Source organism: Phyllobates terribilis, unplaced genomic scaffold (assembly GCF_046119375.1).
Source record: "Phyllobates terribilis strain yellow unplaced genomic scaffold, ASM4611937v1 Scaffold_1__5_contigs__length_1240528914, whole genome shotgun sequence".
NCBI lineage: Eukaryota > Metazoa > Chordata > Amphibia > Anura > Dendrobatidae > Phyllobates > Phyllobates terribilis.
The window spans coordinates 46,082,297-46,100,890 of NW_027362761.1; positions in this window are offsets into that span (position 1 = coordinate 46,082,297).

Here is an 18,594-nt window from a genome sequence, read left to right on the forward strand (position 1 = left end):
ACCGCACAAGGAACGGCGTCAAAAATAAACTCTTGAGTTAGGATTGGGCTAGGGTTAGGGCTGGGTTTGGGGCTAGGGTTGTGCTGGGGCTAGGGTTGTGCTGGGGCTAGGGTTGTGCTGGGGCTAGGGTTGTGCTGGGGCTAGGGTTGTGCTAGGGTTAGGGCTGGGGTTGGGATTTTTTTCAAAAGTAAGAAAAAAAGATGACGATATGGCGACTAGTGTTGAGAGCAAGTGCTCGCTACTTGAGTTTGCATCGGGTGCTCTGGTATGCATTTAGTATCGTGGGTATTTCAGTGACATGCTCGAGTCTCTGCCCCATATGCTTCGCGGCCAAAAAACTTTACGGGGATTGCCTGCCATGCACGAGCGATCCCCGCATGTTTTTTTTTGGGTGTCTAATAACCGTGAAACATGCGGAGCAGGGACTCGAGCATGTCACTCGAGCACACGCTGTACATGGTGCATACCTGAGTACCCGATGCAAACTCAAGTAGCGAGCACTTGCGCTCAAGAATAATGAAAACTTATTCAATATGATGACCTAATGTAAACAAATAATGTGCCGTACCTCTGGGTTCAAAATGTTCACTATACACCTTAATAAAATCTTTGAGGGGTATAGTTTCCAAAATGGGGACACTTGTGGGGGAGCTCCACTGTTTAGGCACATCACGGGCTCTCCAAACGCGACATGGTGTCCGCTAACAAATTGAATGGAAAATCGGCTCAAATTGTTAGCGGACGCCATGTTGCGTTTGGAGAGCCCCTGTGTGTCCAAACATTGGAGCTCCCCCACAAGTGACCCCATTTTGGAAACTAGACCCCCCAAGGCACCTATCTAGATGCATAGTGAGCACTTGGAACCCCCAGGTGCTTCACAAATTGATTCGTAAAAATGAAAAAGTGAAAAAAAAAACACTTTTTCATTTTTATGAATCAATTTGTGAAGCACCTGGGGTTCCAAGTGCTCACTATGAATCTAGATAGGTGCCTTGGGGGGTCTAGTTTCCAAAATGGGGTCACTTGTGGGGGAGCTCCAATGTTTGGGCACACAGGGACTCTCCAAATGCAACATGATATCCGCTAACAAATTGTCGGCTCAAATTGTTAGCGGATATCATGTTGCATTTGGAGAGTCCCTGTGTGCCCAAACATTGGAGCTCCTCCACAAGTGACCCCATTTTGGAAACTAGACCCCCCAAGGCACCTATCTAGATGCATAGTGAGCACTTGGAACCCCTAGGTGCTTCACAAATTAATTCGTAAAAATGAAAAAGTGTTTTTTTTTTCACTTTTTCATTATTACGAATCAATTTGTGAAGCACCTGGGGGTTCCAAGTGCTCACTATGCATCTAGAAAGGTGCCTTGGGGGGTCTAGTTTCCAAAATGGGGTCACTTGTGGGGGAGCTCCAAAGTTTGGGCACAGAGGGGCTCTCCAAACGCAATGTGGCGTCCGCTAACAATTTGAGCCGATTTTCCATTCAATTTGTTAGCGGATACCATGTTGCATTTAGAGAGTCCCTGTGTGCCCAAACATTGGAGCTCCCCCACAAGTGACCCCATTTTGGAAACTAGACCCCCCAAGGCACCTATCTAGATGCATAGTGAGCACTTGGAACCCCTAGGTGCTTCACAAATTGATTCGTAAAAATGAAAAAGTGTTTTTTTTTTCACTTTTTCATTATTACGAATCAATTTGTGAAGCACCTGGGGGTTCCAAGTGCTCACTATGCATCTAGAAAGGTGCCTTGGGGGGTCTAGTTTCCAAAATGGGGTCACTTGTGGGGGAGCTCCAAAGTTTGGGCACAGAGAAGCTCTCCAAACGCAATGTGGTGTCCGCTAACAATTTGAGCCGATTTTCCATTCAATTTGTTAGCGGATACCATGTTGCATTTAGAGAGTCCCTGTGTGCCCAAACATTGGAGCTCTCCCACAAGTGACCCCATTTTGGAAACTAGACCCCCCAAGGCACCTATCTAGATGCATAGTGAGCAGTTGGAACCCCCAGGTGCTTCACAAATTGATTCATAAAAATGAAAAAGTGTTTTTTTTTTCACTTTTTCATTGTTACGAATCAATTTGTGAAGCACCTGGGGGTTCCAAGTGCTCACTATGCATCTAGATAGGTGCCTTGGGGGGTCTAGTTTCCAAAATGGGGTCACTTGTGGGGGAGCTCCAATGTTTGGGCACACAGCAGCTCTCCAAACGCAACATGGTGTCGCTAACAATTTGAGCCAATTTTGCGTTAAATTTGTTAGCGGACACCATGTTGCATTTAGAGAGCCGCTGTGTGCCCAAATATTGGAGCTCCCCCACAAGTGACCCCATTTTGGAAACTAGACCACCCAAGGCACCTATCTAGATGCATAGTGAGCACTTGGAACCCTCAGGTGCTTCACAAATTGATTCATACAAATGAAAAAGTGTTTTTTTTTTCACTTTTTCATTGTTACGAATCAATTTGTGAAGCACCTGGGGGTTCCAAGTGCTCACTATGCATCTAGATAGGTGCCTTGGGGGGTCTAGTTTCCAAAATGGGGTCACTTGTGGGGGAGCTCCAATGTTTGGGCACACAGGGACTCTCTAAATGCAACATGGTGTCCTCTAACAAATTTAACGGAAAATCGGCTCAAATTGTTAGCGACACCATGTTGCGTTTGGAGAGCCGCTGTGTGCCCAAACATTGGAGCTCCCCCACAAGTGACCCCATTTTGGAAACTAGACCCCCCAAGGCACCTATCTAGATGCATTGTGAGCACTTGGAACACTCAGGTGCTTCACAAATTGATTCATAAAAATGAAAAAGTGTTTTTTTTTTCACTTTTTCATTGTTACGAATCAATTTGTGAAGCACCTGGGGGTTCCAAGTGCTCACTATGCATCTAGATAGGTGCCTTGGGGGGTCTAGTTTCCAAAATGGGGTCACTTGTGGGGGAGCTCCAAAGTTTGGGCACACATGGGCTCTCCAAACACAACATGGCGTCCGCTAATTATTCAAGCAAATTTTACAATCAAAAAGTCAAATAGCGCTCCTTCCCTTCCGAGCCCTGCCGTGCGCCCAAACAGTATTTTTTCCCCAAATATTGGGTATCTGCGTGCCCAGGGGAAATTGCACAACAAATTTTGGGGTCCATTTTTTCTTGTTACCCCTGTGAAAATAAAAAAAATTGGGTCTAAATTAACATTTTTGTGAAAAAAGTTAAATGTTCATTTTTTTCTTCCACATTAAAAAAATTCCTGTGAAGCACCTGAAGGGTTAATAAAGTTCTTGAATGTGGTTTTGAGCACCTTGAGGGGTGCAGTTTTTAGAATGGTGTCACTTTTGGGTATTTTCTGTCATAAAGACCTCTCAAAGTGACTTCAAATGTGATGTGGTCCCTAAAAAAATGGTTTTGTAAATTTTGTTGGAAAAATGAGAAATCGCTGGTCAACTTTTAACCCTTATAGCTCCCTAACAAAAAAAAATGTTGGTTCCAAAATTGTGCTGATGTAAAGTAGACATGTGGGAAATGTTATTTATTAACTCTTTTGTGTGACATATCGCTCTGATTTCAGGGCTTAAAAATTCAAATTTTGAAAATTGCAAAATTTTCAAAATTTTCGCCAAATTTCCGTTTTTTTCACAAATAAACGCAAGTGATATCGAAGAAATTTTTCCACAATCATGAAGTACAATATGTCACGAAAAAACAATCTCAGAATCAGGGGGATCCGTTGAAGCGTTCGAGAGTAATTACCTCATAAAGTGACAGTGGTCAGAATTGTAAAAATTGGCCCGGTCATTAACGTGCAAACCACCCGCGGGGCTTAAGGGGTTAAAGATAGCAGTGTCATTATAATGTTCCTGAATAAAAAATATCTCCCTACGCTAAGCCACTGAATAAATCATTGCCCCTCACTATATTCCCTGCACAAAATATGACCCCCACACTGTCCCTCTTATGGTACATGCTCTGCACTCTGCCTTCTCCTTACCATACTGGGCCCCCTCTTCACACTGTCCTCTCACACTGTGTCCCCCCTATAGGGCCCATTCTCTATACTGTTACCCTCATCACACTTCCCCTCCTTGACTTACTGTCCCTTCCTGGCTGTGCCCTTACATTCTCCCCCCATACTACACCCCCAACACTACTCAGTCTCTGTTCTGTGCCCACTCACACTTTTCTCACCCCATTATTTACCCCTCCTCCTCATACTGTCTTCTATCACAACGCTTGCTAACCATCCTGTCTCCTCATATATTTACCCTCACACATCCCCTCAATTCCCCATACTGTGTCAGCACACATGCCATCACCCTCGCTCCCTATACTGTAGCCGTATACATTCCCCTCCTTCACTCCCCATATTGCGTGCGCACCCGTTCTCCCCATTCTGTGTCCGCAACAATAACCCACACACAAAATCTCCCCCACCCCTCCCCGACACTAAATCTCCCCCACCCATACAATAAATCTTCCCCCAGCCATACAATAAATTTCCCCCAGCAATATATTAAATCTTCCCCAGCCATACAATAAATCTCCCCCATAGTAAATCACCCCCAGCCATACAATAAATCTCCCCCCATAAATACAATAAATTTCCCCTATAGTAAATCTCCCCCCAGCCATACCATAAATCACCCCCACAGTAAATCTCCCCCCAGCCATACCATAAATCACCCCCCAGCCATACCATAAATAACCCCCATAGTAAATCACCCCCCAGCCATACAATAAATCACCCCCCTATTGTAAATCACCCCCATAGTAAATCACCCCCCAGCCATACCATAAATCACCCCCCTTAGTAAATCACCCCTTAGCCATACCATAAATCACCCCCTAGCCATACCATAAATCACCCCCTAGACATACCAAAATCCCCCACAATGAATCTTCACCTCCATTCCATCTTTGGTGTCTTCAGCTCTGAAACACAGAGCACTTTCCAGCAATGGCCGCCTCTGCAGGTGCAGCGCCGGTGAGTGACGTCAGCAGCATGATCACATGACCTGATCATGCTGCTGGCGTCTCTCTGACCCTGAGGTCAGAGCTTCAACGCTGGGGCCGGCACACTGCAGCTTCTCTGAGCTGGGTGTCAGCTTGACATCCTGCTCAGAGAACTACCGATTCCTAGTCCGGGGGGCGGCAGAATGCAGCCGCCGTGGGAGACACATCCCTTTTTAGGTTTGGTGTGGAATTATATCCAATTTGGCTTTAGGACAATTCAATTTGTGTTTTTTCATTGAAGACAAATTAAATGAAGATAATAATACCAAAGAATTTGTGATTGCAATCATTTTCAGGAAGAAACTGAGTATTATCTGACAGAATTGCAGGGGTGCCAATACTTTTGGCCACCACTGTATGTTTTTGGCTGAATGTGGCAATATAGAAACTGCCATTATTAAAATATCTGTGAAATGTTATTTAAAATACAATTCTCTTCATACTAACCACCTTAAATTGTCAATGATTTGGAGCAAAATGTCTTGAATTTTGGAACATAGTCAGCACAAACAAGTATGAGGTAATGTCTGCGACAAGAGAACAAATATTTATCTACCATACAGATTGGACGTGAATTGAAACTTAGCTAAACATGGGTGGAGATGGGGAGTGTAAGGTTCTGCTTGTTTTATTTAGAAGTGAAAACAGACTCATGGATGTAAAGTGTGTATTTACTAAAGCATCTCTTCCAAAAAATCTGTTTCAGCACAGAGCAATGTAATTTATGTAGGTCACACGGTCATATCTACAATTCATTTACCTTTTTTTCTAGCAAAAAAATGTAAGTTTTTGACAAAGTATTATAAAACTATATACAGTCAATCATTTATTTTGTAAAATCAATATTTAATCTCTCCTGTTAATCACAGTGCGCATCACACATCCTCTTTGGATAAAATAATCCTGACTGGTCAGATTCCAAAATTCAGACCAAACCCTAATATTTAGAACACAGAATAGGCCCCAAATTTCAGACCCCACACTAAATCTCATAATCTTATCAATCAGACCTCAGGCTAGACCCCATAATTGAAACGCCAGATCCCATAATTTATTCCACATAATTCAGACCTCAGAACATAAATGAGACCATTTTATTTTCTTGCTGCATCCTGTTCCATCTCTCTTTAGCAGCTCTACATACTCTTCCCTTCCCAGCAACTTTGGCTGTAGGCTTTGGGATCCCCCCTAAATATAGGTGTATTCCTGGCAAGTATATTGAAATATGATTTTGTATGTTATTGATGGTTGTTTATAACAAACATAGTTTTATTCTTAAAGTCTAGATTCAGGCAACAAACTGCTGATTTTACTCTTAAGTCACAAGTCTACAGCTACAATGGGGAAAATAAGTATTTGATACACTGCCGATTTTGCCAGTTTTTCCACCTTCAAAGAATGGAGAGGGCTGTAATTTTTATTTTAGGTACACTTCAATTGTGAGAGACGGAATCTAAAAAAAATCCAGAAAATCACATTGTATGATTTTTACATAATTAAGTTGCATTTTATTGCATGAAATAAGTATTCGTTACAATAGAAAAACAGAACTTAATATTTGGTACAGAAACCTTTGTTTGCAATTACAGAGGACAGATGTTTCCTGTAGTTCTTGACCAAGTTTACACATACTGCTTCAGGGATTTTGACCCATTCTTCCATACAGATCTTCTCCAGATCTTTCAGATTTCGGGGCTGTCACCGGGCAACATTCAGTTTTAGCTCCCTTCAAAGATTTTCTATTGGGTCAGGTCTGGAGACAGACTAGGCCACTCTTCTTACGGAACCACTCCTTAATTGCCCTGGCTGTGAGTTTCAGGTCATTGTCATGTTGGAAGGCCCTGCCACGACCCATTTTCAATGCTCTTACTGAGGGAAGGAGGTTGTTGGCCAAAATTTCACGATACATAACCCCACCCATCCTCCCTTCAATACGGTGCAGTAGTCCTCTCCCCTTTGAAGAAAAGCACACTCAAAGTATGATGTTTCTGCCACCATGCTTCATGGTTGGGACGGTGTTCTTGGGGTTGTACTCATCCTTCTCCTGTCTCCTAACACGCCGACTAGAGTTAATACCAAACAGTTCTATTTTGATCGAGTCTGGCCACATGACCTTCTCCCATGCCTACTCCGGATCATCCAGATGGTCATTAGCGAACTTCAAATGGGCTTGGACATGCGCTGGTGTGAGCAGTGGGACCTTGCGTGCTCGCACAATTTTAATCCATGACGGTGTAGTGTGCTACTAATGGTAATGTTTCAGATGCTCTCTTCAGGTCATTGACCAGGTCCTCCCGTGTAGTTCTGGTCTGCTTCCTGAAGTTCCTTAGAATCATCCTTACTAGTGATGAGCGAGCATGCTCGCTACTGCCTCGTGCTCGCCCGAGCATCTCACTGCTCGAGATGTTATGTTCTGCAACTTAGAACTAAGGAATAGGAGGGAAAAGCTGTCCCTGCACTGAGACTCAGCTTTACCCTACGCTGGGGTGGGTGCCCTATTCCTTATGAAGAGCCCCACCGCAACTCCTGTACTGAACTCAAACGAAGACCTGTAGGAAGGGGTAAACGGGTCCCTAACAGATCTAAGGACTGGGAGCAAAAGCAGGAGACTTCCTAACAGAAAAGTTAGTTGCAGAAACGAAAATTAAAGGAAACAAAACTAGTGGAACAAGAAGTCCCAGTATAACAATAGTCCAAAGCAAGAAGAACTAAACAAGGCTACTTAGCCAAAGCACAAGCGTTACAACACTGATGTCCAGCAGGGAATGGGAGCCAGGTGCTGGGTAATGAAGAGTGCAGAGATCATGTGACCAAGAAACCCAGCACCAGAGGAAAAGACTAGAAGACAGCAAACCAGAACAAGATGGCTGATAGTAAAACAAAATAGATCTTAACACGAGATGCTCGGTGCTCGCCAAGTATTTCCGGTGTTGCTCTGCGGGAGCTCGGGTCCCCTCCCTGCATGTTTGGTGCTCTTTAGCGTGCCAATCAACATGCAGGGATTGTCTGCCACACACTGTAATGCTGCAGCCATGTTGGTTGTGGCATTACAGTGATTGGCTTGCTGCACAGCATCATCAGGTCTATCTCAGACCTGGCGCCGCCATGCTCGTCACAGTCACTCCAGAATTAGACAGTGTAGGGAGAGGTGCTGCTGAGCTAGGGAGAGATTTGCTTGTTTCTAGTTAGTGTAGGTATACCAGACTATATTAGAGACACATATTCATCTCAACTAACAGTCCTTCTGAGGACTAATCCAGCTGCAGAGATATCAGTGCTAGGCAGGCAGGGTATATAGCAGACTGCAGTGCACATAGCAAGAGGGTCCATTCCAGTTCTGTCTGCTGGTGCTTTTACAGATATTTGTAGAAATAGCCCCAGGTATCAGTGGCCAGGAATATTTTTTTTTGTCTTAATCCTGATAATTTGCTTAAAAAGCAATTCAGAGAACACAATTTTTCTGCACTGAAAATATTGCCATTTCTGGCCTCCATTAAAATTTTGTTTCAATGTGTCAGTGAAGTTATTGACACCAGTTTGCTGTTAGGCTATGTGCCCACGATGCGATGTGGAATTTCCGCAGCGTAAACGCTTGGTAAACGCTTGGTAAACCTTCCCCCATGGTCTCCAATGCAATTCCGCACTTTCAATGCCCATGCTGCGGATTTTTACGCAGCATGTCCATTAATTTTGCGGAAGCGCTGCGTTTTCGCCGCCATTGACTTGCATTAGAACGCGCCAATTCCGCAAGACTGCATCTGTACTTGCGTAATTGTCTCGTTCTAATGTGCGGATGGTACCCGGGTGTAGAGGAGAGGAGAGTCTTCTCCACACCCAGGTACCATAAAAAAAAGAATAAAATAGAAAATAAAGATTATATTCACCTTCCGACGGCCCCTGGACTCCTTCTCTTCGCTTGCCGACAGATCACGCAGGACTGAAGGACCTGCGCTGACGTCACAGTCATGTGACGGCAGGTCTTTTCAGTACCGCGATCTGACGGCAGCCAGCAGAGGAGTGCTGCAAGTCTTGGGGGGCCATCGGAAGGTAAGTATTAGTTTATTTTTTTATTTTTAACCACTCTCTCGGGTCACACTATATAAATACATGCCGTTTGCATGGATTTATATAGTGTGACCTAGTTGTCACAAGCACTTTCCAAGTGATGTTAATCGCTTGGAAAGCGCTTGTCAATCCGCATGCGGAAATGTCAGTGAATAACGCTCCATTTCTGCATGTCCCTGGCAGGAAAACGCATGTACAATCCGCATGTACAACCCGCATGTGGAAATGCATGTGAAGAACGCTTCACTTCCGCATGTCCCTGGCAGAAAAACGCATTTACAATCCGCATGTACAACCCACATGTGGAAATGCATGGGAAGAACGCTCCACTTCCGCATGTCCCTGGCAGGAAAACGCATGTACAATCCGCATGTACAACCCGCATGTGGAAATGCATGTGAAGAACGCTTCACTTCCGCATGTCCCTGGCAGAAAAACGCCTTTACAATCCGCATGTACAACCCACATGTGGAAATGCATGTGAAGAACGCTCCACTTCCACATGTCCCTGGCAGGAAAACGCATGTACAATCCGCATGCGTTTTTTTTTTCTGCCAGGGAGATGCAGAAACGCTCAGGAAAAAATCCTGAACATTTATGCATCGTGGGCACATAGCCTTAAAAATAGTTACGTACAGGCCAGCTATTTAAAACTCTGGTTTGCCCGTCACACGGATCACATATAAGTTTGCTCCAAATTCAGCCATTTGTAGTGAGCGTGGAAGATATTTTCCAACATTTAAAATAGGCAAGGCACGTGGCAAGGGATGGGGAACTAGAAGTGATGGTGATGATGCATGCAGAGGCTGAGGCATCTTCACGCTTGACCTTCCTGTAACAATTAATAGGGGACCGCAGAACACCACTATTTAACACAGAGCAGTGTGAAAAGGTTATTGGTTGTATAGCAGATAATGCTTTCAGTCACTTAGCCACCACCACCACCCTGTCTTCCACACTGTCAAGTCTCAGTAGCTGTGAGTCTGGACCGCATATTCCTCTCCCTGACACCGCTGAACCTGGTGGCGGCTCTGAGGCGAGGCGAGCTCACACATGTACCATGCCTGGCCCATGTGCTTAACCTCGTGGTTCAGCAGTTTATCAAAACCTACCCGGAGGCTGCCGGATCTGCTTGTCAAAGTACGCCGCCTGTGTGCCCATTTTAGAAAGTCAGCAACAGCTTCCGCCGCCCTTGCCGTGCTTCATCAACATTTGCAGCTTCCGGCTCACCGACTGGTGTGTGATGTCCCCACGCCTTGGAACTCTACAATGCAGATGTTGGAAAGGATTTGTATGGAGAAGAGGGCAGTTGTTGACTAGAGATGAGCGTTGTTCTACTCGAACTGTTCGCCAATCTCAAATTCGAGCTGTTTTGGGCGGTGTTCGAGCCGGTCGGCGAACACGAACAATTTGAGAAAAATTCGGCTGTTCGAGGTTATGTTCGATAACTGTTCGTGCACCAAAATCATAACTGGATTTTTTCTCAGTAATGATGAAAATTAATGTTAATACGCAGTTTGAGTGTACAGCGGGGTGGGGGGAGGGGCAGGGGATGGATCTCTGCAGGAACAATGAAGATCTCCATTTTTTTTTCTCTTTCCCGCATTTGCAGTGGGGAGGTGCAATCTGTCAGCCTATCAGCAGCGCACACACGGAGCGAAGTGCTTTTTTTCACACAAGCAAGGGCATGTGTGATTGGCAGTGTATGTCACATGTCCTTGCCCTATAAGACCAAGCCATTTTCCCCGTCGCCACCATTTTCTCACTGCTGCAGCTGCGTGTTAGACGGCACCGCTGTTGCTGTGTGCGCTATACCTTGTTAATTTCAAGCCAATTTTCGCACAAATATACAGATAGCTTGGGAGTAGGGAATAGTTGTGATTGCAGTCCTTTTAAGGACTAGGTTACAGCATTTCCTACGACTTTTATCAGGCAGGTCTGTGCTCTTAAATAGATCGGTTGTGGGAGTAAAGACTAATTGTAATTGCAGTCCTTTTCAGGACTAGGTTACATGAGTTCCTATCAGTTTTTGCCAGGCAGGTCTGTGCCAGTGCTGTGCAAGTTTTTTTCACAGCATTTGGCTGAATCTAGCAAAGCTAATCCTTTTTGGCCTATTGCAGAGTGTGTTAGTCAGTGGAGTAGCCTATCTGTGTTGCAAGATATACCACCTGTGTATAGAATACCAATTTTTTTACTGCACCTAGTGAAGTAAAATCTTTTGGGCATAGCATCATTCTATTAGTCCATCTATACTGACCTCCATCAGGTTGCAAACTGAATATAATTTTTTTCTGCATCTAGCTCTGAAAAAATATTTGGGCTTCTAGCAGTGTGTGGGACTTGGTCTATTAGTCCATCTATACTGACCTCCATCAGGTTGCAAATTAAAAATAATTTTTTTCTTCATTTATCTCTGAAAAAATATTTGGGCTTCTAGCAGCGTGTGGGACTTGTTCTATTAGTCCATCTATACTGACCTCCATCAGGTTGCAAATTAAAAATAATTTTTTTCTGCATCTAGCTCTGAAAAAATATTTGGGCTTCTAGCAGTGTGTGGGACTTGGTCTATTAGTCCATCTATACTGACCTCCATCAGGTTGCAAATTAAAAATAATTTTTTTCTGCATCTAGCTCTGAAAAAATATTTGGGCTTCTAGCAGTGTGTGGGACTTGGTCTATTAGTCCATCTATACTGACCTCCATCAGGTTGCAAATTAAAAATAATTTTTTTCTGCATCTAGCTCTGAAAAAATATTTGGGCTTCTAGCAGTGTGTGGGACTTGGTCTATTAGTCCATCTATACTGACCTCCATCAGGTTGCAAATTGAATAAAAAAATTTTCTGCATCTAGCTCTGAAAAAATATTTGGGCTTCTAGCGGTGTGTGGGACTTGGTCTATTAGTCAATCTATACTGACCTCCATCAGGTTGCAAATTAAAAATAATTTTTTTCTTCATTTATCTCTGAAAAAATATTTGGGCTTCTAGCAGCGTGTGGGACTTGTTCTATTAGTCCATCTATACTGACCTCCATCAGGTTGCAAATTAAAAATAATTTTTTTCTGCATCTAGCTCTGAAAAAATATTTGGGCTTCTAGCAGTGTGTGGGACTTGGTCTATTAGTCCATCTATAATGACCTCCATCAGGTTGCAAATTAAAAATAATTTTTTTCTGCATCTAGCTCTGAAAAAATATTTGGGCTTCTAGCAGTGTGTGGGACTTGGTCTATTAGTCCATCTATACTGACCTCCATCAGGTTGCAAATTGAATAAAAAAATTTTCTGCATCTAGCTCTGAAAAAATATTTGGGCTTCTAGCGGTGTGTGGGACTTGGTCTATTAGTCCATCTATACTGACCTCCATCAGGTTGCAAATTGAATAAAAAAATTTTCTGCATCTAGCTCTGAAAAAATATTTGGGCTTCTAGCGGTGTGTGGGACTTGGTCTATTAGTCCATCTATACTGACCTCCATCAGGTTGCAAATTAAAAATATTTTTTTTCTTCATTTAGCTCTGAAAAAATATTTGGGCTTCTAGCAGTGTGTGGGACTTGTTCTATTAGTCCTTCTATACTGACCTCCAGCAGGTTGCAAATTGAATATAATTTTTTTCTGCATCTAGCTCTGAAAAAATATTTGGGCTTCTAGCGGTGTGTGGGACTTGGTCTATTAGTCCATCTATACTGACCTCCATCAGGTTGCAAATTAAAAATAATTTTTTTCTGCATCTAGCTCTGAAAAAATATTTGGGCTTCTAGCAGTGTGTGGGACTTGGTCTATTAGTCCATCTATACTGACCTCCATCAGGTTGCAAATTAAAAATAATTTTTTTCTTCATTTATCTCTGAAAAAATATTTGGGCTTCTAGCAGCGTGTGGGACTTGTTCTATTAGTCCATCTATACTGACCTCCATCAGGTTGCAAATTAAAAATATTTTTTTTCTGCATCTAACCCAGCCAATAGTTTTGGCCTAATACCACAGTTTGGCCACTCAGCTCTGCTCGGTTACCATCCATTGTTTTTTTGTGCAAACAACTCCAGAGTTGTGAATTAGTTAACCACCAAAATGAGTGGAAAAAGGCCTGCTGCTGGTGGAAAGGGGAATAGGCGTGTTGGGAAGGGGAAAAAAGGTTGTGTCCGTGGGGTAGGTGCAGAAGAAAGACCATCTTCCAGCCAAACTAAAATGTCTACTTCTTTTAGCGGACAATGTGATAAGATCCCTTTCTTACGGCCACGCCAATCGCTACAAATTCCAGATGAGGCACAAAAACAGCAGGTGCTTCAACGGATATCAAGTGCTCCTTTAAGTGGGCTCTCCTCCACATCAACTTCAACATCACAAATACTCCAGTCCTCAAAGGTGTCACCCAAATCGCACTTGCTTCCTCACAGCTCCCAAATCTCCAGCTGCCCGTCTGAGTATGAGGTAGAACAGATGGTTGAGTCTGCAGAGCTGTTTACTCATACTATAGCCTGGGAATCAGAGGTCGACTCCAGCGCTTCTGTGAATCCAGACGAGGAAATGATCTGCACTGATGCCCAGAATCTTTATGAGTCGGATCCAGGACCAGACGCAGAAGGTTCTGACCATAATGTAGACCCTCATTCCCAAACTGTAACTCCTGTTGGTGGAGACAATGAGGAAGACGATGATAAGACTCAAATACCTGATTGGAGCGACAACTTTAGTTTTTTGTCAGGGCAGGAACAGGTTGGCTCTGAGGACGACGGGTGTGATAACGCACAGGGTGATGATGATGAGGTCGGAGATCCCACTTACTGTCAACCCACAGTCAGCCAAGAGATGAGGTCAGCAGAGGAGGTGGAGGAAGATGCTAGTGACGACGAGGTCAGGTTGCGCCTTCCTGGACAGAGACGTAGTACTGGAAGCACGTCAACAACTGCATCCTCAAACACAACTCTGCCTCTCACCACAAGTCGTGGTGGCTCTTCAGGTCGCATGGGTGCTAAGCCTTGCATAGCCTGGGCATTTTTTCAGATCGATAAAGATGACCCAACTCGTGTTATCTGTAACATTTGTCAGCAAAAGCTAAGTAGAGGCCAAAAAATACATAGTTTGAGTACTTCATGCATGAACCGGCACATGGACATGAAGCATAAGTTGCAGTGGGAAGCTCAGTGTGCTACAATGCGGTCTAGCCGGCCGGGCCAACCACCGTCTGCCATATCTTGTGCATCCGCGGCCTCTTCATCCTCTGTGACTGGGGGGACAGCAGTCACACCTGTTTTGGGGCGCAGACCTGCCACCTCTTTACCCGCAACAGCCAGCGTGATTGGCAGGTCATCATTTTCTTTGGAGGTGGTAACACCAGCTGGTCTTGAGCGCTGTCCGACATCGATAGCACCACCTTTGGATCAAGGCAACCTAACATGTCCGCCTGCATCTTCCTCACAGACCGGCAGTTTGCCGGGGACACCCTTATCAACCCCGTCTAAGCACAATAGCCAGCCCTCGGTCCCTCAGATGTGGACAAGTAAAAGACCATTTCCTCCTAGCCATGAGAAAGCTAAGAGGTTGAATTTCACCATCTGCAAGCTCTTGGCTACAGAAATGCTGCCTTTCCGCCTGGTGGACACAGAGGATTTTCGAGACCTTATGTCCGTCGCAGTGCCCCAGTACCAGATGCCCAGTCGGCACTACTTCTCAAAGAAAGGTGTGCCTGCGCTCCACCAGCATGTCGCACACAACATCACCGCTTCTTTGAGAAACTCTGTGTGTGACAGGGTGCATTTCACCACAGACACTTGGACGAGTAGGCATGGACAGGGGCGTTACATGTCGCTGACTGGGCACTGGGTAACTATGGTGACAGCAGGACAAGAGGCTGCTGTCCAAGTCTTGCCGTCCCCACGAGTTGTGCGTCAATCCTCTTTATGTCAAAGTTCCACCACTGCTTCTGCCTCCTCAACCTCCTCTCGGTCTTCCACCTGCACCCAAAGCCTGTCTGGTCATGCCACAAGCTTTCTAACTGCGCAGAAGGGATCCTGCACACCTCCTTACTATGCTGGCAGTAGGGCTCAACGTCATCAGGCGGTTTTTACATTGAAATGTCTGGGAAATGTGAGTCACACAGCTGAGGAGTTGTGGTCAGCTCTGGAGAACCAATTTCATGAATGGTTGTCTCCACTGGACCTGAAACCAGGGAAGGCCGTGTGCGACAATGCTGCAAACCTGGGTGCGGCCCTTCGCCGGGGCAATGTCACACACGTGCCTTGTATGGCTCACGTGTTGAACCTGGTTGTCCAGCAATTTTTAGCCCACTATCCCAGACTAGATGGCCTTCTGCAGAGGGCACGGTCGCTGTGTGCTCACTTCCGCCGTTCGCATCCCGCAGCTCAGCGACTTACATCTCTACAGAAGTCGTTGGGCCTGCCACTTCACAGGCTAAAATGCGATGTGCCTACCCGGTGGAATTCAACTCTGCACATGTTGCAGCGACTGTGGCAGCACCGACAAGCCCTGGTGCAATACGTTCTGACGTATAGCCTGGGCCAAAGAGATTCAGAGGTGGGGCAAATCACGCTGGAGGAGTGGTCTCAGATCAGGGACCTATGCACCCTTCTGCACAGTTTTGAAATGGCGACGAAGATGTTTAGTGCTGACGATGCCATTATCAGCATGACTATTCCGGTGATTTACATGCTGGAGCACATGTTAAACAGAATTCGGAGTCAGGTGGTGGCACAAGAGGAGGTGGAGGAAGTAGAGGAGGAGGAGTTGTATGCGGAAGGGCTAACATCTGCAAGGTCCAGACGGTCGGCAGCACCAAGGCGGCAGGCATGTGAGGGTGGGGGAGATGGTTTTACCAGGGCGCATGGTAGCAGCCAAACTAGTGAGGAAGGTGCAAGAGCCCAGGAAGAAGTGGAGGACGAACTGATGGAAGACTCATCAGATGAGGGAGACCTTGATCACATTTCTGTTGTGCGAGGTTGGGGGGAGAGGACAGAGGAAGGAAGCATGATTGTTACCTCGCCACCAACACAACAGGGACTTGGTGCTCCTGGATGCGCAACACACATGAGTGCCTTCTTGCTGCACTACCTGCAACATGACCCTCGAATTGTGAGAATTAGAAATAATCCTGACTACTGGGTTGCCACACTGTTAGATCCCCGGTACAAAAGTAAATTTGCAGAAATTATTCCTGCCATAGAAAGGGATGCACGCATGCAGGAGTATCAGCAGAGACTGTTGCAGAATCTTACATGTGCTTTTCCACAAAATACCAGTGGTGCACGTAGTGAATCTCACAGTTCCAACTTGCCAACCGTGGGACCGTCAAGTGTTCAGCACTCAAACCGTGACAGAACCACAGTATCTGCTGGTAACATCAATTTTGCGGAATCATTTCACCACTTTTTTAGCCCATCCTTTGCAAGGCCACAGGAGACAAGAAGTCTGACACATAGTCAACGCCTAGAGACGATGGTACAGGAGTATCTCCAAGTAAACATTGAAGCCACGACTGTGTCACTGGACCCTTGCTCTTTTTGGGCTTCCAATCTGGATAAATGGCCGGAGCTAGCCACTTACGCCTTGGAGATCTTGTCATGCCCCGCAGCCAGCGTTCTGTCTGAACGTGTGTTCAGCGCTGCTGGTGGTGTGCTGACAGATAAGCGCACGCGGCTCTCCACTGATAATGTAGACAGACTCACGCTCATAAAGATGAACAAATCATGGATCCAAAACGACTTTTCTACCCCTGTGTCATCCTGGGGAGAGTAAAAGCTTGATGATTGGTTAAAATCACCCTACCAACCGTTTTAAGCTTTCAAATTACTAATCATGTTTATCTGTATCTTGACTGGAAAATAATTTGGGCTTTGTAGCAGTGTGCAGCACTGATCCTATTAGGCCATCTATACTAAAGCTTCACCAGATTTAAAATTAAAAATAATTTTTAGCTGCATCTAGCCCGGAAAATAATTTTGGGGCTCCGAGATGCGCAAGGCACATAAGTGCCTTCTTGCTGCACTACCTGCAGCATGACCCTCATATTGTCAGAATTCAAAGTAATCATGACTACTGGGTTGCCACACTCTTAGATCCCCCAAACTTTTCGATCAACCTTTTCATTTTAATAAAGACCAAAAAAATGGTCATTTTTGAAATTATAAGCATTAGCAGGTTGTTAGAAACTGAAATCAAACAGTTTTCAACTCAAAACTTTATTCTAGGTGATGTTACATTTTCACATAGGACCCCTTGTTCGAAAGGAGCTTCTGAACTCTCTCGTCCATTGAATTTGTCAGGTTTTGGATGGTTTCTGCTTCAATTGTTTTGAATGAGGACAGAATACCCTCCCAGAGCTGTTGCTTAGATGTGAACTGCCTCCCGCCATCATAGACACTCCTTTTAATGATGCTCCAAAGGTTCTGAATGGGGTAGAGGTCAGGGGAGCATGGGGGTCACACCATAAGTTTGTCCCCTTTTATACCCATATCAGCCAGAGATGCAGATGTTTTATGTGCAGCATGAGATGGTGCATTATCATGCAGAAAAATGATCTTGCTGTGAAATACACGGTTCTTCTTCTTGAACCATGGCAGGAAGTGCTGTTTGAGAAAATCCACATACATTATGGAGTTCATCTTTAGCGCCTTCAGGGATCCTAAAGGGGCCGACAATCTCTCTCCCCATGATTCCAGCCCAAAACATTACTCCACCTCCTCCTTGTTGGCGCTGTAGCCGTGTTTGCGTGGGGTGTCCATCAACCAGCCATCCTCCACTCCATCCATCTGGACCATCGAGCGCTGCACGGCACTCATCCGTGAACAAAACAGTTTTGAAATCAGTCTTCATGTAATGTTTGGCCCACTGGAGCCGTTTCTGCTTGTGTGAAGTGGATAGAGGAGGTCGACAGGATGGCGCATGCACAGCTGCAAACCTCTGAAGGACCCTGCATCTTGTTGTTCGGGGGACGTTGGAGGCACAAGCAGCTTCAAAAACTTGTCTGCTGCTATGACAAGGCTTTTTTGCCGCTGCTCTTTCAACCTGACGTAATTGCCTGTAGGAAAGAGTCCTCAATTTGCCCTTATCAGCACGCACACGTGTGTACTGTGAATCAGCTACATACTTCTTGATTGCCAAGACACTTCATCCTGATCATCGCACAATGTTGATTGTAGTCATGCCTTGACCTAAACACTCCACAATTTGTTGCTTCTCAGCAGCCGACACATCCTTTTTCTTTCCCATTTTGGCAGAAAATGTAGGCTGCTTAATAATGTGAGAGAGCCTTCTTAAGTAGTCTTGCCTTTCATTGGACACACCTGCCAAACTAATTAGCACAGGTGTCTGCAATTGCTTACAGTGATATAAAGAGCCCTGACACACATCACCATCAATGAGTTTAACTGACAAACAAACAAATTCTTCCCTTATCACTCCTAAACACTTTTTGTATAATAATTTGGAACGCAGTGTACATGTGCTTTTCCACAAAACACCAGTGGTTCACGTAGTGAATCTTACAGTTCTAACTTGCCAACCGTGGTCTGTATGGAGTT